The sequence below is a fragment of the Sceloporus occidentalis genome, unplaced genomic scaffold (genome assembly GCF_023333645.1).
Source record: "Sceloporus occidentalis isolate IW3139 unplaced genomic scaffold, rSceOcc1.0.p SCAF_2, whole genome shotgun sequence".
NCBI lineage: Eukaryota > Metazoa > Chordata > Lepidosauria > Squamata > Phrynosomatidae > Sceloporus > Sceloporus occidentalis.
Genome location: NW_028316982.1, coordinates 125,832,509 through 125,855,445, shown reverse-complemented (window position 1 = coordinate 125,855,445; position 22,937 = coordinate 125,832,509).

Below are 22,937 nucleotides of genomic sequence, written 5' to 3'. Positions count from 1 at the left end.
ATGTGAAAGGGATCTAGGAGTCCAAGTAGACCACAACTTGAACATGAGTCAACACTACGATGCGGCAGCTAACAAGGCCAATGCGATTTTAGGCTGCATCAATAGAAGTATAGTGTCTAGATCAAGGGAAATAATAGTGCCACTATATTCTGGTCTGGTCAGGCCCCACCTGGAATATTGTGTCCAGTTCTGGGCGCCACAATTCAAAAAGGACATTGAGAAACTGGAGCGTGTCCAAAGGAGGGCGACTAAAATGGTGAAGGGTCTGGAAAACAAGCCCTATGGGAGCTGGGTATGTTTAGCCTGGAGAAAAGAAGGTTAAGAGGTGATATGATAGCCCTGTTTAAATATTTGAAGGGATGTCATGTTGAAGAGGGAGCAAGCTTGTTTTCTGCTGCTCCAGAGAACAGGACCCGGAACAATGGATGCAAGCTACAGGAAAAGAGATTCCACCTGAACATTAGGAGGAACTTCCTGACAGTAAGGGCTGTTCGACAGTGGAATGCACTTCCTCGGAAGGTGATAGAGTCTCCTTCCTTGGAGGTCTTTAAACAGAGGCTGGATGGCCATCTGTCAGGGATGCTTTGATTTGGATTTCCTGCATGGCAGGGGGTTGGACTGGATGGCCCTAGTGGTCTCTTCCAACTCTACGATTCTATGATTCTATGATTCTATGAGTAATTGCTCCTATGTCTATCTCAAGCTCATATTGCACTGACTCTGCTGCACTCTGCTTGATATAGATATCAAATATTCCTACACTCTTACACTCCCCAACCAACCCTATGAAAGTCATTGTGCTGCTGTTGTCAAAAAGAGTGCTGGAATAGTGAGCTTCCCATACCCTGATGATGGCTGATTAGCTAGAAAGAGGAAAACCAGCTGTCAATCATAGGGAGCCTAAAGAAGGATGCAATATCTATTGTTCAAATCAACTATCACTGTCATGATGGGGGGATAAAGCAATTGAGCAATGTAGTTATTGAAAATGGAGCAGATTTGAAATCTGTCAGTAAGACAGGCTACAGCAAACATTTACCTAGGAGGCCCATCCCACACCAGCCCAACAGACATTATTCTGTGGCCAACAGAATCCATGAGCCCTCAGTAGTTCCCCAGCAATGCTTAGTTTGCTATTGGCCTTGGATGGTTGGAATTTGAATATGTTTAACAAAATATTGTAAGATACTATGATGATTAATACTTCTGGTTTTTAACTATATTATATGTATTACACAGGGACGTATCTATTATTTAAGCTGCTAAATGTTATCTGTACTCTTCTCTAATACCTCTTTTTTAATCTGAAACATTGCTTCCAGCAGATTGTAGAAAAATAGATTCATATTAATCACAAGAGTCAACTAACAGCTGGCATCTGCTGAAAACAGGAAGAACCCATTTCTTCTGAGCTTATTCTCTGAAAATAATAATAATAATATAATAAAGATTTATTTATAGCCCGCCCAATCACAAAGAATCCGGGCGGGTTACAACAATAAAATACATCAATTACAATAGAGTTAAAAATCAAACCCTAGACCTACTGCCCCCCCCATACCCAGTACTAAAACAGAATTAAACAATAATAGTATAAAAAACTTTAAAAGCATTTTTAAAAAGGCAGAAACATAGGTGGGTAAGAATAGACAATGAGGGGACAATATCTCTATATCTGGGGGGGATAACTAAGTTGGAAATGACATGATCCTACAAATTTCTGACCATAACTCTCTGCTTTTATCAGCACTAGTCAGCTGAGTGGATACGGCCTTCAGTTCTTGGTCAGTTCTTGACCAAACCAATAGGAAACATTGTTTTGCCTGACCTCAAATGTTATAGTGACTTTCAAAACACTTCAGTATGGGGCAGAAGAAAGCATAGTTGATGTGTTGTAAGAGAACGTGTTTTTCTTTTAGTGAATAAATGATAAAGTAATTGAAAAATTTCAACAATAACAATGAAAGCGACAACCCACAAAGTTGCACAATGGGAATAGTATCCCACTGCTCTGGGGGAGCAAGAGTTCTGGCTGACTTACTTTTAGTTCAGTCCTCATACTTGTGGGAAAGCCGTCTTACTTGGCTTGCTCTGATGAGGGTCTTTCCATTGTTGTTTCAGAGATCTTGCCAAATAGCTCTATTTTTGTCTTTCAAATACAATAAAGTATATTATTATTTAACCCCAATGTATCTGGCAAGATAGGAGGAGCAATAAATAAGGAGTATGTTCATAACTACTATTACTACTGACATTGCCAGTTTCTCAAATGAACCAAATGAGCGAGGTCTGTTGTGCAGCATATATGTAAGAAAAATACACCATGATCCCTCTTGAGGTCAGGAGAGACCTCTAATAAGAAACACATTTTGGAACTCAGTTGCTTTGACTACAAATTTATCATTCATGAGCAGTACATTATTTGGTATCTGTTCTAATGTTGAAAGTCTTTCTTAGTATAGTATTAACTTAGAAGCACTGTCTTAACATAGTATCTTAAGAGTGTTTTTTGAGCCTAGTGCTTAAATGCACTTCTGGATTTATAAAAATGCTTGTGCTGCTCTTTTCATATAAAACAGATCTACTTTCACTCACTCAACCCTTCTATGTGTTAACCCTAGTTTGTATTTGGGATGGGAACACTTAATAACAAAATTATTTAGGTATCTCTTAACAGAATGAAGCAAGGCACTTGACTTAGATTTATCCATGAAATGAAACTTGACTTAGCTTTATCCATGCAATGAAAGAACGGATATTTGTATCCTAATATTTCCATTATGACTATACCTATTATATGGGGAGTGAAGAATATTATATATTTTTTCAATAGCACCAATAACACATTGTAAATAGATGAAGACAAGTCATAAATGAAAAGAAATAAGCCTTTACCTATTGACTACATTTTATTTTTTTTAATGGACGATGTTTTAATATTGTGCGAATTTAATTCTGCTTTTGTGTGCACTTTTGTATGTTTTTAATTGTATTGTTTTAATTTGTAATTTGCTTTGTGTCCTATTTTGGGTCTAAAGTGGGATATAAATAAGTAATAATAATAATAATAATAATAATACCTCCACATGTGATTCTTATTTAAATTATTGATTTTCCTCCCATCATCACCCAAGTTTTCCTATATACCTCCACATGTGATTCTTATTTAAATTATTATTATTATTATTATTATTATTATTATTATTATTTAAATCCCACTTTCCACCCAAAATAGGACACAAAGCAAGTTACAAATTAAAACAATACAATTAAAAACATACAAAAGTGCACACTAAAGCAGAATTAAATTTGCACAATATTAAAACATCATCCATTAAAAAAAAAATGTGATGCTTATTTAAATTATTATTATTATTATTATTATTATTATTTGTATTCTGCTTTTTCACAAAGGAATCAAAGCGGATTCCAACAGTATAAATAAAACATCAAACAATTAAAAATTACAATTTAAAAACCCCAAAAAACCCCATCATAAAAACAGTGATCAACCTATAAAAAGAGATTAAACATCAAAAAATTTAAAACTATCAATTAGGAATGCATTAAAATTTTGGGCAGATTAGTGGAAGAAATTAATCTTCCTGTAGAGGAGGGGTGGGAGGGCGGTGATGGTATCAAACAATTTTGGTATCTGTAGCAATAGAGGTGTCAACAGAGGGGGGAGCCAAGTCTAATGGATCTAATGGATCTAACCTAGTCTGGGAAGGCCTGGCAGAAGAGAAATGCATCTTGTGTGACTCCGAAAGGATATCATATGAAATAATTGCAGGGGGACATGTGGTGAAGGGATGAGAGTAAAATTGTTGATAAATAAGAGTATACTATTAATGATTTAAGATACAACTCTCTATTAATGTTCATTATTATTTTTAGTATTATGTAATGAAATGACTTTTTTTTTTATAAAAGAGCCTTCTTGGGAAACAGTCTCCAAACTGCAATCCAAATCTCACCCAATGTCTAAGCGGTACTTTACATTATTCCTACTGGACTCATAATGGTTGTAAGGGTGGTAAAAAGTAGAAATGGAAAGACCCAGAAAAAAATGGAAAAATTAAGGGGGAAAAACATTTCACTGAAGGCATTTCTGTTTTTGTTTTATGAAAGATTTGAAAAATTGAAAACAGGAAGAAAATCATTTATGGAATGTTTTACTTTAGCATGATGAATAAAATATTTAAGACAAGGTGTTCATATATTATCTAAGTAATTTCTAAAAATTATGTAGCGTATACGATTATTCTAATTTCTGTGCGCAAGTCCTATGTTATAAACTGAATTCTCCAATGGAAGAGCAAGATGCATTTGTTCCTTTACAGGGCACTGAAATAATCTGGTCCATATTTGGAAACACACTAAATCAAGAAATAAACTGACATGTGAAAGCATAGAGAAGCTTGTTTCAATCCAGGCAAACCTTCAGTTTTTAGAAGTCCATAATAATTGTGATTATGACAAACATAATGAAGAGAAGCAGAGACTGAAATTGATAACCAGCACTGCATCTACACTGCAGAAATAATGAAGTTTGACATCACTTTAACTGCCATGGCTCAGTGCCATGGAATTCTGGTAACTGTAGTTTTTTGAGACATTTAGCTTTCTCTGTAAGAGAGTTCTGGTGCCACAACAAACTACAATTCCCAGAATTTTCTGGTATTGAGCCATGACAGTTAAAATGTCAAACTAGAATATTTCTGCAGTGCGGATGCAACCCAGATCTCAGAAAATGAGTCTGATTAAATTTCATGCCTATTAATTGAATCTTGGTCCCTTCTCCTTTCCACACACTTCCCCCCACCTCAATTCTTTTTATAGGAATTGGTGCTTTATGTCTATTTAATACTGTGGAGAGAAAATATTAATAATTTTCTTTGTTACTACTGTTGAAGATGTCTTTTGGTTTTGGTTTGGTTTTTTTTGTTTTGTTTTGTTTTGTTTTTTGCCTGCTCCAACATTCAAGAGATTATTACTCCACTTCTTACAATTTTTTTAAAATTCAGAGGAAATTCCATTCATAATAATTGTTTGAATGAAATCCATTTTAGTATACCAGTTGTGATAATTTTGTGCCAAATCAAATTGTACATAGTTATTTCTTGTTCCTAAAGTAACAGAGTGGCTTTCAATCTGTAAAAAGTGCTAATGTTGCATTTTCCCCATTTTTCTGAAATTTTCAGTTTTTTCTGGGGGGTGGGGAGGGCTTTTTCCATGGCTTCAAAATTTCTGGAAATTTTATATCTTTAAAAAAGCCATTTTAAAAGTTGAAAATGATATAATTTATTTGGACTCTCAACACAAGTACATCTACTGGAATAAACAATGATATAAACTGAAGATATAATTGGGAGTCAGCATTTTGACAATTGTGCTTATGAATTACTTGAAGGGATGCTGAAGCACTGCATTGGGAAAAAAAAGCTGTGTAGCCTAACCTCCCTTCCAAAAAAGCCTTTTGACTCAGCAACTATGGTGAACTATTGTCTCCTTTCAGGTGCATAGATACTTCTTTGCAGAGTTTTTCAGAGAAAGTATCTCCCATCGTATGGGACGCAATGGCTCAAGTGGCTAAGATGCTGACTCTGTTGATTGCAAGATCGGCAGGTTGGCAGTTCGAGGCCCAGGTGCCAGCTGAGCTCCTGTCACTAGTCCCAGCTTCTGCCAACCTAGCAGTTCGAAAGCATGTAAATACAAGTAGATAAATAGTTACCACTTCAGTGGGAAGGCAAAGAGCATTCTGTGCAATCATGCTGGCCACATGATCACATAGTAGTCTCTGACAACACTGGCTTTTCTGCTCAGTAACGGAGATGAGCACCATCCCCATGCTAGAGAGGTTAAGAACAACAAAAAGGGCTTTTTTGGATATGTCCGCAGCAAAAGGAAGAAGAAGGAAATGGGAGGGCCCCTGCATGGAGAAGATGGCAAAATGCTAACAGAAGACAGAGAAAAGGAAGAATTACTCAACACTTTCTTTGCCTCAGTCTTCTCAGAAAAGGAAAAGGATGCTCAACCTGAGGATAATGGAGCAGAGGACAGAATAGGGGAATTTCAGCACAAAATAAGTAAAGAGTACAGGAATACCTGTTTAACCTAAACAAATATAAGTCTCCAGGACCAGATGAACTACATCCAAGGGTATTAAAAGAACTGGCAAATGTAATATTGGAGCCATTGGCAATAATCTTTGAAAACTCCTGGAGAACAGGAGAAGTCCCAGCAGACTGGAGGAGGGCAAACGTTGTCCCTATCTTCAAAAAGGGGAAGAAAGAGGATCCCAACAATTATCGTCCAGTTAGTTTGACATCAATACCAGGAAAGATTCTAGAGCAGATCATTAAACAGAGAGTCTGTGAACATCTAGAAGGCAATGCCATAATCACAAAAAGTCAACATGGATTTCAGAGAAACAAGTCATGCCAGACAAACCTGATCTCTTTTTTTTTATATAAAATTACCAGCTTGGTAGATGAAGGGAATGCTGTGGATATAGCATATTTTGATTTCAGTAAGGCCTTTGACAAGGTTGCCCATGACATTCTTGCAAACAAGCTTGTAAAATGTGGGCTAGACAAGGCAACTGTTACGTGGATTTATAATTGGTTGACCGGACGAACCCAAACGGTGCTCAACAATGGCTCCTGTTCATCCTGGAGAGAAGTAACCAGTGGGGTCCCACAAGGCTCTGTCCTGGGCCCAGTACTGTTCAATATCTTTATCAATGACTTGGAGGAAAAAATTGGGGGAATACTTATCAAATTTGCAGATGACACCAAATTAGGAGGAATAGCTAATACTCCAGAGGACAGGATCAAAATTCAAAATGACCTGAATAGACTAGAAAGCTGGGCCACAGCTAACAAAATGAACTTCAACAGGGAGAAATGTAAGGTACTGCACTTAGGGTGAAAAAATGAAATGCACGGATATAGGATGGGGGACACCTGGCTTAAGGAGACAACATGTGAAAGGGATCTAGGAGTCCAAGTAGACCACAAGTTGAACATGAGTCAACACTGCGATGCGGCAGCTAACAAGGCCAATGCGATTTTAGGCTGCATCAATAGACGTATAGTGTCTAGATGAAGGGAAGTAATAGTGCCACTATATTCTGGTCTGGTCAGGCCCCACCTGGAATATTGTGTCCAGTTCTGGGCGCCACAATTCAAAAAGGACATTGAGAAACTGGAGCGTGTCCAAAGGAGGGCGACTAAAATGGTGAAGGGTCTGGAAACCAAGCCCTATGAGGAACGCCTTAGGGAGCTGGGTATGTTTAGCCTGGAGAAAAGAAGGTTAAGAGGTGATATGATAGCCCTGTTTAAATATTTGAAGGGATGTCATATTGAGGAGGAAGCAAGCTTGTTTTCTGCTGCTCCAGAGACTAGGACCCGGAGCAATGGATGCAAGCTACAGAAGAGATTCCATCTCAACATTAGGAGGAACCTCCTGACAGTAAGGGCTGTTTGGCAGTGGAACCACTTTCTTGGAGTGTAGTGGAGTCTCCCTCCTTGGAGGTCTTCACACGGAGGCTGGATGGCCATCTGTCGGGGATGCTTTGATCTGGATTTCCTGCATGGCAGGGGGTTGGACTGGATGGCCCTTGCGGTCTCTTCCAACTCTATGATTCTATGATTCTATGGTCAGACATGACTTGACAACCTTGTCAATACCTTTACCTTTTATCTATCTCTCATTGTAACCAAAGATTTAGCACCAAATGGGATTCCATATTTATCCTTAGACTGCTGAATGTATGAGCAAAGATCTCAGAATTAAAGATTTCTATGTCAAATATGGCTTATGGATCAAGAATGGGGGGGGGGGCACATGCTGTGTCATCAGGGGAAAGGCTGTGTTCCCTTTTTACAAACATAAACATTGCAGAATATTTTCCCTCATTCTTGTTGTCATCCTCCTCCTGTTCTGTGCGCCTCCCTTCTGCCTTCTGCAGGGCCAAGGGAAACCTGTTCTCCAAGAGGGCCCAGTTCAGCCCCTGTCCCAATGTTGTTTTTGTTCTGTGGTGGGGAAAGGCAATCAAGACCAGACTCTGTTCTCCACCCTGGTTTCCAATTACCAGAATTGAGGACTGCCTGCCTGCTTGCCTTAGTTAAGACTTAGGGTAAAAATATGAATTTTCTTAATGGGCACACACCAACCCTAGCAATGCCATTGTGTTTTGTTTCAGTTTCCCCCCCAAAAGTGAACTGTATACTTTCATGCAGCTGAAGAGACTTTGCCAAGGGATCTGGATTCCAAATCAAAATTGACAATTAGTCAGGAATCACCTCAATGAATAAGTTAAAATCTACTGAGCCAGATTAACTGCATCCTGGAGTACTGAGTGTACTCTTTGATGTACTCTCTGAACTAATTGTCAATTTAAAAAAAAAACAGTCTTGGAGAACAGGTGATGTGACAAAGGACTGGAGAAGGGCAAACATTGTTCTTCTTTTCTAAGAAAACCTTAAAATATCCAAGAAACTAGTGACCAGTCAGCCTAACCTCAATACCCAGAAAAATCTTAGAATGGATTATACAGGAGTCTGTCTCCAAGGTTGTGTTCCCATTATGAATTAAAGCGAATTGCTGATCAAGTTATATGACCATCATTCCCATTTAAAAATAGTTCTGATCCTACTGTGATCAGTTTCAATTGCGATGAAGTGAGGCAAACGCAAAAAACCAGCTCTTTCCTGACACTAGTTCTTTGGCGGGTTAAAAAAAAAGATTCTGAGGCGTATTCAACAAGTCGGAATGACAGATCTGAATCTCATCATTCTGGAGGAGAGGGACTAATGGCAGAGGAGTGTTTACCATCGCTCCTCAGTTTTTGGTAGATCCACCATTTCCCCCCTCTCAGTGCTGCCTTTGTGCTTGCGGTGTGACCTATAGGCGTATGATGTTTTAAAAAAAAGATAGAAGATTCAATTTATTGAGTTTCCAGCTACTTGCAACTACTCAGGCAGCAAACTGGGTGATTGGCAGCTCAGTGAGGCAAGTAGTTGCAAAATCAATGAATCAAATCTTCCATCATCCAGAGAGGGAGAAAGGGATCCTAGCTCCACGGGGAGGAGGAGGATGAAGCTGCTGGCCCCTGCTCCCATCCTCGGGGCTTTCTCAGGCCGCGGGTGTCCTGTGGGGAGAAGGAGGAGGCCGCCCGCCCTTTCTTCCTCGGCCCTTCGCTCTGTGCCAAAGGGCTCCACGGAGCCCTTTCGCACAGAGCGAAGGGAGGCCGAGGGGAGAGGGGCTGGGCACGTGTCCCAGCCCCTTTCCCTTCGGCCCTTCCCTCCGCGCGAAAGGGCTCCATGGAGCCCTTTCATGTGGAGGGATGGGAAGCCAGAAGGGAAGAGGGCTAGGAGGAGGAGCCAGATGCGCGCACCTGTTTCCTTCTCCCAGGCGCCATTTTCTGGCTTCCCGCTGTCAGGGAGACAGCGGGAGGCCCGAAAATGGCAAGGGGGAGGCGGAACGGGCACGCATGTGCCCGTTCCAACTTTCCCCTCGCCCCGTGCCTGGCAAAATGGCGACGCGTGCCATCCGTGGCACATGTGCCATAGGTTCGCCATCACGGACCTAGAGAGATCCAATTATCAGCCGGTATCACTTCTACTGTTTTTGGGTAAGGTGATTGAGAGGGCAGTTGCCAACCAACTCCAAACATTCTAGCATGACACTGATTATCTTGATCTATTTCAAACTGGTTTCAGGTCAGGATACGGAGTGGAGACTGCCATGGTCACCTTGGTTGATGATCTCCGTCTGTGCATAGACAGGGGAAGTGTGGCCCTGTTGGTGCTCTTAGACCTCTCAACAGCCTTCGATACCCTAGACCATGGTATCCTTCTGGAGCACCCGTGGGAATTGGGAATCGGAGGCACTGCTCTGCAGTGGTTCCGATCCTATCTCTCAGGCAGATTCCAGATGGTGTTGCTTGGTGACAGCTGTTCGGCCAAGAGGGAGCTCAGATCGGGTGTCCCTCAAGGCGCGATACTGTCACCAATGCTATTCAACATTTAAACAAAGCTGCTGGGTGAGATCATCTGGAGACATGGGGCGGGGTGTTATCAGTACGCTGATGACACCCAAATTTGCTTCTCCATGTCTGGGACTGCTTCAGTGACCAAGGATGGCATCTCTCCTCTGAATGACTGTCTGAAGAATTGGATGAGGGAAAATAGACTTAAATTGAATCCAAATAAAATGGAGGTACTTGGAATAAGCAGTCCCAATCCGGGTATGGTGATAAGATTCCCAGTTCTGGACAGGGTCACACTTCCCCTAAAGGACTCTGTTCATAGCTTGGGGGTACTCCTCGACTTGTGGCTTCACCTGTTGTCCCAGGTGGATGCGACAGCCAGGAGTGCCCGCTATCAGCTCCAGCTGATTCGCTAGCTACGACCCTTCCTGGAACAGGAAAACCTTGAAACAGTTATACACTCCCTGGTAACCTCTCGTCTCGATTTCTGCAATGCGCTCTACATGGGGCAACCCTTATGCCAAGTTCCGAAGTTGCAACTGGTCCAAAACATGGCAGCCAGATTGGTGACTGGGAGTTCTAAGTTTGATTCTATCACACCCATTCTAAAATCCCTTCACTGGCTACCTATTAGCTTCCGGGCACAGTATAAGGTGTTGGTTATTACCTATAAAGCCCTACATGGCCTGGGTCCAGCTTACCTGAGGTAACGCCTCCTCCCATATAATCCTTCCCGCACTCTCAGGTCCTCTGGGAACAACCTACTGCAGTTAGAGAGAACTAGACTGGTAACTACTTCCCAGAGGACGTTTTCTGTTGCTGCTCCAAAAATCTGGAATGATCTGCCGGATGAGATCCACCTTATTACATCTTTGGAGGCCTTTAAGAAGGCAATTAAAACGGATCTCTTCCAGCGGGCCTTCCCAAATTGATCCCGTAATCTCACTCTCCACTTGCTTAAATTGTTCTCTTCAGACTGACTCGTTCTTGACTGATTTTATTGCCCATTGTTTGGGAATTGCTTTTAATGTTAATTTTAGGGGGGGGGGGGAATCTGGAGTCTAGTGCACTTTTATCTACCGTTTCTGTGCCTTTGATTTTAGTGTTTTCTCTTTTATATGCTGTTACCCACCTTGATCCAACACACAGGGAGAGGCGGGTTATAAATAAATAGTATTATTATTATTATTATTATTATTATTATTATTATTTCCAACTTATGGTGACTCTAAGGTGACTCTATCACAGGGTATTCTTGACAGGTTTCTTCACTGGAGGTTGCCATTGCCATCTTCGTATGTCTTACAAAATCTGGGCACCATGTAGACACAGGGAAATATGCTTGCATAAAACAAAAATAATGATCATAGAGAACCTATAAAAATTTGAATTAGACAACAAAGAAATAGAAATAGTAAAAGAATTCTCATACCTGGGCTCAAACATTGATAGAAATGGAGATTGCAGACATGAAATCAGATTAAGAATGGGAAGGACAGCTATGAAAAAACTAAAGAAGATGCACCATAAAATGCACCATAACACCCCATGTTGTGCAGCTGAGTGCATGGCTTGACATCAGCATCAGGGCACATGGCGGCAAAATGCCACACCTCCACACCACCCCCACGTCAGCGCTTCAAGCTGGTCTGTTTAGCGCCTAAGGAGCATAGCCTATGGCAAGGCTCAATATTTAAAACTGTCATCTCTCGGACTTCTAAAAGTAAGCATGATTATGAAAGTCACAGTCCAAAACATCTAGATGACCAATAGTCTGACAAAGCTATACTAAATGTTAAGGGATTATTCTGCAGTACCATTGCAAGATAGAAGGAAGGGGACAAAAACAGAACTAGTTGACTCTCTGCCTACTGTTGGCTGTAGTTTCCTTTGACCATGCTGTCCTACTAGTAGTGATATATACCAGCCACTACTGACTGTAACTCTGCTGCAGCTTTATGTACTATTCTTTCAAACTTTCTGTGAACTGCAGAAATGTTTACATTCTAAAATGCTAAGAATGGGTAATTATGGGCTTACAGTATTGTCCAATATTGCATTTGAAATGTTCTCTATAATAACAGCTCCCTAGGGAATACAGACCTGCATTGTAACCTGATGCTGTTACAAATAGGGTAGAAATGGAAAGATGTGTGTTGCAAAGCCACATTCTAGAGCCTTTAGATCATTCCCTCCACATTGTCTCAACTCTTCTTAAAAAGCATCTTGCTTGCCAGACCTTTGTTTCAATACAGGAAGATGATTGCATCTCTGTCCTTGCTTCATGGCCTCCAGAGTTTATAAAAAGCTCTCCTGAATCCTGATGGTGGTTTGCAATATGAGCTCTCTAAATTGTAAGGTTTAACAATCAGCTCATTTTGTTGTCTTTCCCCATGGCCTCCATTTTTGTACCTTCCCCGGTTATTGTGCAGTGAGTTTTTTTTTTAATTCTGTCAGCACAGGAATGGCATACTTGAAAAGACATGTTTGGCACACACATATATAAATAGTACCTGTTTGACTGTGTGCTAGTTCAGGTATAAACTATTTCTTACCCTAATCTGCAAAGCATCCATGAAGGCAAGATGCCTTGATAGAACTATAGACTCATCCAACTGGATAACTTTAGAAATTACTGCTTTTATATAACTTTGAGCTTGGGGTAGATTGCAGGGGTGATGGTGGACCTGATCAAAGCACATTCTTTTTTTAAAAAAATATTAATTAATATTCTTAAAATATACAATACAATATGCTCTGGCTGACGATCTTCGTCTAGTGCTTCTAGACCTCTCAGCAGCCATCGATACAATAGATCATGATATGCTCTTGGAATGCCTGGGAAAGTTAGGAATCGGTGGCACTGCACTCCAGTAGTTCCAGTCCTTTCTCTTGGGTAGATTCCAGAGGGTGATGCCCGGGGACAGTCACTCCTCGAAAATTGAGCTTAAATGTGGACTGCACATTTAAGGGGATCTATTCAACATTTACATGAAGCCTCTGGGAGAAATCATTTGCAGACATGGGGCAGGGTGTTATCAGTATGCTGATGACACCCAAATATACTTCTCCATGTCTCAATCAGCAGCTATGACGACAGACAACATTTCTCCCCTCAATCCGTGTCTTGAGACGGTAATGGGCTGGATGACAAAAAACAAACTCAAGCTGAATCCAGACCAAATGGAGGTACTTACAGTAGGGGCCCCCAAACCAGGTATAGGGTTGCTACCTCCAGTCCTAGATGGGGTCACGCTCTCCACAAGGGACTGTGTTCGCAGTCTGGAGGTGCTCCTAGATCCGTCGCTTCACATGACGAACCAAGTGAATGCGATGATCAGGAGTGCCTGTTATCAGCTCCGGCTTTCCTGGAAGTAAAGGACCTAGAAACTGTAGTACATTCACTGGTAACTTCATGACTTGATTTTGCTCTACATGGGGCTACCCTTGTGCCTAGTCTGGAAACTTTAACTAGTGCAAAATATGGCAGCCAGGCTGGTTGCCAGAAAAACTAGGAGTGACCGAATAACACTTGTTCTAAAATCTCTTCATTGGCTGCCTATTAGTTTCCGGGCACAGTACAAGGTGTTGGCTATAACCTTTAAAGCCCTACATGGCTTGGGTCCAACCTATTTGAGGGATCGCCTACTCCCATATAATCTACTCCACACACCCAGGTCATCTGGGAGGAATTTAAAGCCCTAAATGGCTTGGGTCCAAGCTATCTCAGAGACCGCCTCTTCCCATACAATCCTCCCCGCGCTCTCCGGTCCTCTGGGAGGAACTTGTTGCAGCCTCAAAAATCGAGGCTTGCGGCGACCTCCCGGAGGGCTTTCTCTGTTGTCGCCCCTAGGCTCTGGAACGGCCTGCCGGATGAGATCCGTCAATTAACATCTTTGGACAGCTTCAAAAAGGCTGTCAAGACGGATCTCTTCAGGCAGGCCTTCCCAGACTGAAATATCCCGGCCTCAGGATCTTAGGATTTCCCCCTCCTCAGTAATGTCTCCAAAGCCCCCTTTTCTTTAGAACTGAAGTTGCAGTGGTTTATTGGTTGGTATTATTTTGTTTAATTTATTGTTATTTTAACTAGTTATTGTGGTTTTAAATTAGATATGTTTTTTAATTACTTTTTAAGGGGGGAGGGAAATAAACTGTTTTTATGCTGTATGTTATTTTAATGCTGTAAACCGCCCGGATTAGTTCGCCACAGGGCGGTATATAAATAAAAATTTATTATTTATTATTATTATTAATTTATTACAGCCTTTAAAAACCAGACTAATTGCTACCTTCCAGAAGGCCTTCTCTGCAACTCCTCCCAGACTATGGAACAGACTGCCGGATGAGATCTATCAAATGGCCAGCTTAGACAGCTTTAAAAAAAGCTGTCAAGACAGATCTGTTCAGGCAGGCCTTTCCTGAATAAAAGTGTTCAGCCACAGAATGATCGCCCCTCACATCATGTATTAGCCCACCGCTCTGTCCTTGTTATAATTCTATTGTGTTATTAATAGATATTTTAATCTCCAATTTTAATTGTATTATGTTTAATCTTGTTTTAAGGGGGGGATTTGGGACATAATGTTGGATGTGGATATTTTAATGTGTTGTCTCATCACAGGAAAGTGAGATAAAAATAAAAGTTTTATTTATTTATTTATTTATTTATTTATTTATTTATTTATTTATGTCATATTTCTATATATAAATATATTCCTACATTCTATTACTTTCTAATACATTTTAAAAAGTTATTTTATATTTCACATCAGTGCTCCCCTTCCCTGGAGCCATTTTCATCCTTATATTCCATCCAATATTTCAGTTCAGTTTGTGGAGGTCATCTTCCGTCTTCTTTTCTCAATAACTTCTCAATAAATTCTTTCCAAATCCCATCAAAATCATTTCTTTGCCATAGTCCTTTTTTCACTTTCACTTTATCATTAATCACTAATTTCCATACCTCTTTATACCAATCCTCCACTTCTACATTTATTTTAATTTTCCAACATCTTCCTATAATTAATCTCGCTGCTGTAAGCAAATTTGTTACCAAATCTATTTCTTCTTTTTACCATTTCTCTAAGTTATATAATGATAATAAAACTATACTCAGTCTTCTATCTGTTTTTATAATCATAACATTTTCTATTTCTAATATCACTTTTCCCCAATTTTTTTACATATTTACATTGCCACCACAGATGTATGTATGACCCTACTTCTTAACAACCTCGCCAACACTTTTTTGAATTATTCTTATTGATATTATATAGTCTCACTGGAGTCAAATACCATTTCCAAATCAATTTATAATAATTTTCTTTAATCTATACCGATAAATTTTTCAAATGTCTTTGTTCCCAAATTCTATCCCATTCCTTATAATTTATTTTACATCCTAATTCTTCTTCCCATATTCCCTTCAAAATATTTTCTTTTATTTCCCCTCCCTCCCTCCTTCCATCAACATTTTATAAATTTTACTAGTCATTCCTTTTATTTTCTCGTTTTCTTCCATTTCTCTTCTTTTCTGAATTATTTATTCAAATTGTGAGTACTTTTTCCTTTCTACAGTTTTTTTTCCTCCAATTTTTAAACCATTGTTCTATTTGCTTATAATGAAACCAGGAAATTTTTATCCCCATAAGTTTTTCTTTTATATTTCCTTTCTCTACTCTTACATCTATCCAATTTTCTATTCTGTCTATTTTCCTTTCCTTTAATTCCTTATCTAAGAATTCTCTCAAATCTTTTGGTAATTTCTTTTCCATTATTATTGGTGTTATTACTGAATCTTCATTCATTAACTCTTTTTTATATTTACTCCATATTTCTAATATATTTTTAATCAATAGGTTTCCAATTATCTTAATTTCTTTCCTAGTAAATTCCTTAAAAATATTCCATATTCTCATATCTACTTCCTCTATATCTAATTCTAACCATTCTAAATCTGTCACACTCAACATACCTTCTATCACATAACTGAATTGGTTAGCCTCATAATCCTCTTATATTGGGAAGGCCTAACCCTCCCTCTCTTTGTGATCAAATCACATGCTTGAAGCAAAGCACACTGCTATTACATGTATGTCCTAAGAAAAACCTGTGAAATGCATAGGTTCATCATAAGTCAGCAGACGACGTAAAAACACACACACACACACACACACACTTCCTGCAAAAGTTTTAAGCAAACTCCTATATATAATATGTGGGCAAGATCACTTCTCCTGATAACACTGATTGGCAATGTAACCTGTCTCATCCTATGCATCTAGGTTGTGTGTTTCAACATCCACAAGAGAGCAGAAAGCCTCTATTTTGAATTCATGTCATTCACAATCAAAATTAAAGGTTGTGAACATTTGCATTCCTGATAGCCTTTTGGCTGAAGAGCGGGTTATAAATACTGTAAATAAAAAATAATAAATTCCTGTTGTGCTCATTAAATCAAAGTGCCTATGAATGAGGAGATTCTGGATTTAAATAAAGGGACCTGGTGCTATACATGTACTGTAAATGTAAGTAATGAAAGACAAGTCAATGATGGGATCATAGGTCCAGCCATGATTACTGTCTATATATTATGTATATGCTTTGTTTGTAATACTGGATGATGGGTTTTGCTGATGGGTTATCTTTCTTGAAGCTGACTAAATATGTGAGGGATAGAATAATGCACTTTGAACTGTCAAGGTCAATTTGATGGGAATGCTTGGTAGAGAGAGAAACAGACGTTTTAGTTAAAGATGAATGGATGATGAACACATACAAACATATGAATTACTAATGGCTTTAAACCAAATGACTGTAACTGAAAGTGCCTCAGTCCTGAGAATAGCGCTATGCTGTTTACAACTTTAGTTTCTTGAATAAAGCTTTCTGTTTTCTTGAAGCTTCTGTTTTCTTAATTGAAGTCTGTCAGTACATCTTTATATAGTTCTTATGGGGGGGGGGCACCCCTACAGTCCAACAACATATATCATTGGTCAGTTTAATTCAGAAGTTCCTGCCAAGGTAACTTTCCACCACCTTACTGTTAGAAAGTTTCTAATTAGGGGAATTTCTTAATTTAGCTCAAATTGCTGAGAGGGAGTGTTAACAATGCCCTTGTGAGATTTTGTCCCTTAGGCGGGTTACAAACTGCCAGGTTGTGGCGGTCGCCCAGTGCCGCCGCTTGCAGCGTCCGGGAGCCGCAGCTGCCACACCGTGGGGCTCCCGGACACTCCGAGGAAGGAGCGCGGAAATCGCGCTCCTTCCTGGGCCCCAGAAGTGGCGCCGCAAAGCGCAAGGCGCGCTTTCATGGCGTCACTTCTGCCGCAACACGTCTGGACGCTATGCGTCCAAGACGTCAAAATGGCGGCGGCCGTGTGGAATGTTGTGTGCACGGAGCGCGTACTAGGTTTAGGGGGGTGCGGAAGCACCGCCCCTTCCTAACCCTAGTACGTGCTCTGCGCGTACTTTCTGGCGGTTTGTAACCCGCCCCTGTGTCTACCAGAAGGCCAAATGATCCTGTAAGAGATGACGCGGAGACAGACTGCTTCAATTAAAGTTCAATTAATGTTCAAATATTTATTAAAAGGGAAACAAACACACAGCAAAGGACACACACACATACACAGTCAATACTCAATGAAAGCAAAGTAGGGAAATTCGAGAGAAAGTTGAGAGAGGCAAAACTATGGGAAATACTTACTTCTGAAGGCTTCTCTGGGAATCCAATACAAATGTGGATGATGGAAGAGACATGGCCACTGGAATGTGGGGGGAAGTGTCCAAGGGAGCTAAAATCAGGGTCCAGTCTGACGTGGAACCAAGCTGTATTCTGAAAGTAGCACCTTGGGTGGACAAATCTAAAGGTATTTATAGGCGAAATCTAACCTCTAGTGATGAGCTTAATGGTTTGGCCAAAGCCGAGACAAAGGGTGTAAGGACCTGGGTTTTGTTAAGCCAAGGTGAAGACTAGTCAATGCACTTGGGTCTTGACATAATCGAGGACAACAAACAGATATATGGGTGGGTCACTGATTTGATCACTGGTCCATCAAGTGTAAGGCTGAAAACAAACAGTCAGCATTGTGTTGGTTTTGGAGGTGTTGGCTTTTCCATTTAGCAAGTCACAAACTTTCTGTGGGGATTTTTCAGTTTATTATCTTCTAGGGCTCTTACTCCTTGCTTTGCAAGCTATCTACCTAACCTCCTCACTTTGGAGAAAAGGCAGTGCCCCTAGGGAGGCCAGTTTGAGGTCAGAGTGAAGTCCACACACACTCCAAAATTTAATAAATCTATATGTTCTAACATTCGCGCCACCACATTGTTTGTACTATAAATCCCAAACATCACATTCTTTCACATAGACTGTTTCCCCTTTTTCCAACCCTCTGAGACAGGATAGCCTCCAGATGGCTGGAACCATAAACATGTCTCTCTTCTCACAGTGATAGCACTCCACCTGCTCTCTCACAAATAATCCCCCTTTCCCAGGATTTTACCCTGCCCTGGGTTAACTGTCAGATTGGCTTAACTGACGCAGTAATCCATTTCATAAACTCTGTAAAACAATCTAACATTGATCTGCCAATAAACATTATATTACCCTATATACTCAATCCCCCTCTCATAACATGACCTTATGGCCTGCTCCCAAAGTGGGCCGTGGATGCAGAGCCCAACCCACACCATCAGGCTCTGTTTTGCTTTGGTCCAAAGCTCCAAAGTGGCTAGAAGCCACTTCATTTGGTCCATCTGTTCTGGGCCTTAATATCATAGACTTGGAAGAGACCACAAGACCATCCAGTCCATCCTCTTGCATTCCCAACAGATGACCATCCAGCCTCTGCGTAAAAACCTCCAAGGGAGACTCCATGACACTCCGAGGTAGTGTATTTCACTGTTGAACAGCTCTTACCATCAGCAAGTTCCTCCTAATGTTCAGGTGGAAGCTCTTTTCCTGTAAAGGAATCTGTTGCTCTGTGTCCTAGGCTGAATCTCCACTGTAGAAATAATCCAGTTTAACACCACTTTAATTGGATGGCTCTGTTCTATGGACCATTTAGCAGAACTGACTTGCTTCTTTCTAGAAAGCTGTAGGGCAGCCTCACACCCCAAACATGAATTTTCCTCATATGAAACTCAAATTTAAATCTAGAATGATAGAATCATAGAGTTAGAAAAGACCACAAGGGCTATCCAATCCAACCTCCTGCCATGCAGGAACTCACAATGAAAGCAGGATAGCCATCTAGCTTGTTTAAAAACCTCCAGAGAAGGTTAACCCAAATACTAAATATAAAAAGCACATGTTTATATGGGGAATATGCAGTCTCATCAACTTGACTATTCTTATGGGAGAAGATGGATTGTGATAGAACTTTCCATTAGAAGGTGAATGAACTGAATCTGTCTTAAAATGAAAATCCCTATCATGCCATTTCATAACACCAGCTAAACTAAGCATGAATTCCACTGATAAAAAAATAACAAATATGGAGTGACTAAGAATATATTTATTAAATTCTTTGTAAAAACTGGAGGAAAGATAAATTTAACCTGGTCTTAGACTGGTTCACATGCTGATCAGTCTGGTCATCCCATAGGTGCACTGGGACATGAGGAGGAGGGTCCATCAGGCTAGTGGGTCATTCTCCGTGTAAAGTTAATAATCACAGTTATAACTGAATCTCCACACTATAAAGAATATCAAGGTTTATAGCAACTTATAAAGGCAAATGTTTGTGCTGGCATAAGCCTATGTATATTAATATGAAAAGAAAAGATAGCAACACTGATGTGTCTTTAAAACTGGAAGAATGGTAATGTGAGTTTTACACTGGAACAGGGTTGTGATCATGGCTATCTTGACAGAAGCAGGACAGACCTCATGAGGAGATTTTTGCATAGGCTTTTTGCACAAGGAAACAGAGACTAGTCTGAGGCAAATTTAAGAAGAATTTATGTTAAAAGAATATTTTATTTATTTATCTATTTTATTAAAATATGTATATCCTGTCCCATATCCAATGATCTTAGATCAAAAATATATGTAAATTGGAAGTGGAAACTTTCCTCAAATGTACCATAATGAGAATGTCAATAATTTTTTTAAAGGCTGAAATTGTTAAATAAGGGGCATTTATCATCAGTCTGCCTTGTCTGTTGTACCATGCAGTTCACTTTAACAGAATATCAGTCTTGGCTATACTGTGAGATGAAGGTGGAGAATTCTTCCATTGACATTTCTGTACAGTGCACATATCTCATGAGGGAAAACATGAGACAAAATTCCCTGAAAACCATTATAGAATCTCTACATCTTCTATTGACTCATCCATAGGTCCCACATCTAACTTTCCTAGGTGTGTGTGTGTGTGCACCCATGCCTTCAGGTTGTCTGCCAACCTGTGGCAATCCCATAAATTTCATAGGCAAGGCATATTCAGAGGTAGTTTCACCAGGTCCTTTCTCTGGAATATAGCTCTCAGACTCATCTTCAAATTCACATGTAACACAGTAGTTAATAAAGCCTTTGGGGAGGAAAGGGCAATGGAAAGAATTATTCATTCTTAAGAAACATCTGTTGCAATCTGTGTTTTCTGGCATGGTGCCTATCACAATACTAAGTCTAGAATGCTTCTTAATTTTAATTCTTTCTGTAAAATGTCCCCATCAGAAGCCAATGGAATTATGACAGGACAGTAGATTTTGATTGTCTGTGACTGAACTTTCTCCCTGCAGCAAACATTTAAAGTGCCTGTATTGGCATTCAGGAAACTACAGTGGGATACAGACCACCCAGGTTTGCTCCGCGCGGGAGCCACAGTGGACAAACCGCACAGCTCCATCACGGAACAAAAAGAACCCACAAAAAGCGGGTTCTTCTTGTGGTGCCTTTGTGATGCCGCAAGGCGCCAATGGCACACTTGCGGCATCACAAAGGCGCCAGGATGTGTGGACGCTAAGCATCAGTCATGTGCTAGGGGTGAGGCCAATATGGACAGTGCGTCCTCGGCCAACCCCTAGCACGTGACGGGGCCTCACAAAGGCCTGTATAAATCGGGTCTACAATGTGTAAAATGAAAGAGCATGGAAGGGAAATACAATGTCTTGAGAAGCTGATAGGAGTAAAACAGTTTTTAAAAACCCACAAAGCATATTGAAAGATTGACACTGAATGCCATAATCTCTTCTGAACTGAATCGCATATTCCCCATAGATCTGGGTAATGTGTTCTTTTTATATTTAGTATTTGGGTTAAGGTTAATATACTTAAGATTATGTTTTACCACTGATATTATCATAGAATCATAGAATCATAGAATCATAGGGTTGAAAGAGACCACAATGGCCATCCAGTCCAACCCCCTGCCATGCAGGAACTCTCAACCAAAGCATACCCGACAGATGGCCATCCAGCCTCTGCTTAAAGACCTCCAAGGTGGGAGACTCCACCACTATCCGAGGGAGTGTGTTCCACTGTCAAAGAGCCCTTACTGTCAGGAAGTTCCTCCTAATGTTGAGGTGGAATCTCTTTTACTGCAGCTTGCATCCATTGCTCTGGGTCCTGTTCTCTGGAGCTGCAAAAAACAAGCTCACTCCCTCCTCAATATGACATCCCTTCAAATATTTAAACAGGGCTATCATATCACCTCTTAACCTTCTCTTCTCCAGGCTAAACATCCCCGGCTCTCTAAGTAATTCCTCATAGGACATGGTTTCCAGACCCTTCACCATTTTAGTAGCCCTCCTTTGGACACGCTCCAGTTTCTCCACATCCTTTTTAAATTGTGGTGCCCAGAACTGGACACAATATTCCAGGTGGGGCCTGACCAGAGCAGAATATAGTGGCACTATTACTTCTCTTGATCTAGACACTATACTTTTATTGATGCAACCTAAAATTGCATTGGCCTTTTTAGCTGCTGCATTGCACTGTTGACTCATGTTCAATTTGTGGTCTACTTGGATTCCTAGATCCCTTTCTCATGTAGTCTCGTTCAGCCAGGTGTCCCTGATCCTATATCTGTGCATTTCATTTTTCTGCCCTAAGTGCAGTACTTTACATTTCTCTGTGTTGAATTTCATTTTGTTAGCTTTGGCCCAGCTTTCTAGTCTATTCAGGTTATTTTGAATTTTGATCCTGTCCTTTGGAGTATTAGCTATTCCTTCTAATTTGGTGTCATCTGCAAATTTGATGAGTATGCCCCCAATTCTGTCATCCAAGTCATTGATAAAGATGTTGAACAGCACTGGGCCCAGGACAGAGCCTTGTGGGACCCCACTGGTCACTTCTCTCCAGGATGAAAAGGTGCCATTGTTGAGCACCCTTTGGGTTCGGCCAGTCAACCAATTACAAAACCATGTAACAGTTGCCTTGTCTAGCCCACATTTCAGTAGCTTGTTTTCAAGAATGTCATGGGAAACTTTGTCAAAGGCCTTACTGAAATCAAGATATACTATATTCACAGTATACCAAGCTGATAATTTTATCAAAGAAAGAGATAAGATTTGTCTGGCATGACTTGTTTCTCTGAAACCCATGTTGACTTTTTGTGATTATGGAATTGCCTTCTAAATGTTCACAGACTCTCTGTTTAATGATCTGCTCCAGAATCTTTCCTGGTATTGATGTCAAACTAACTGGACAATAATTGTTGGGATCCTCTTTTTCCCCCTTTTTGAAGATGATGACAACGTTTGCCCTCCTCCAGTCTGCTGGGACTTCTCCTGTTCTCCAGGAGTTTTCAAAGATTATTGTCAATGGCTCCGATATTACATTTGCCAGTTCTTTTAATACTCTTGGATGTAGTTCATTTGGTCCTAGATGAAGTTATTATATCTTCATAAAATTAATATTCAATTCTGGAAATTAATATAAGTGCCTTTACTACTCCATTTTTACTTAAGAAGATGTAATTATTTTGTTTTTGAGCTCAGG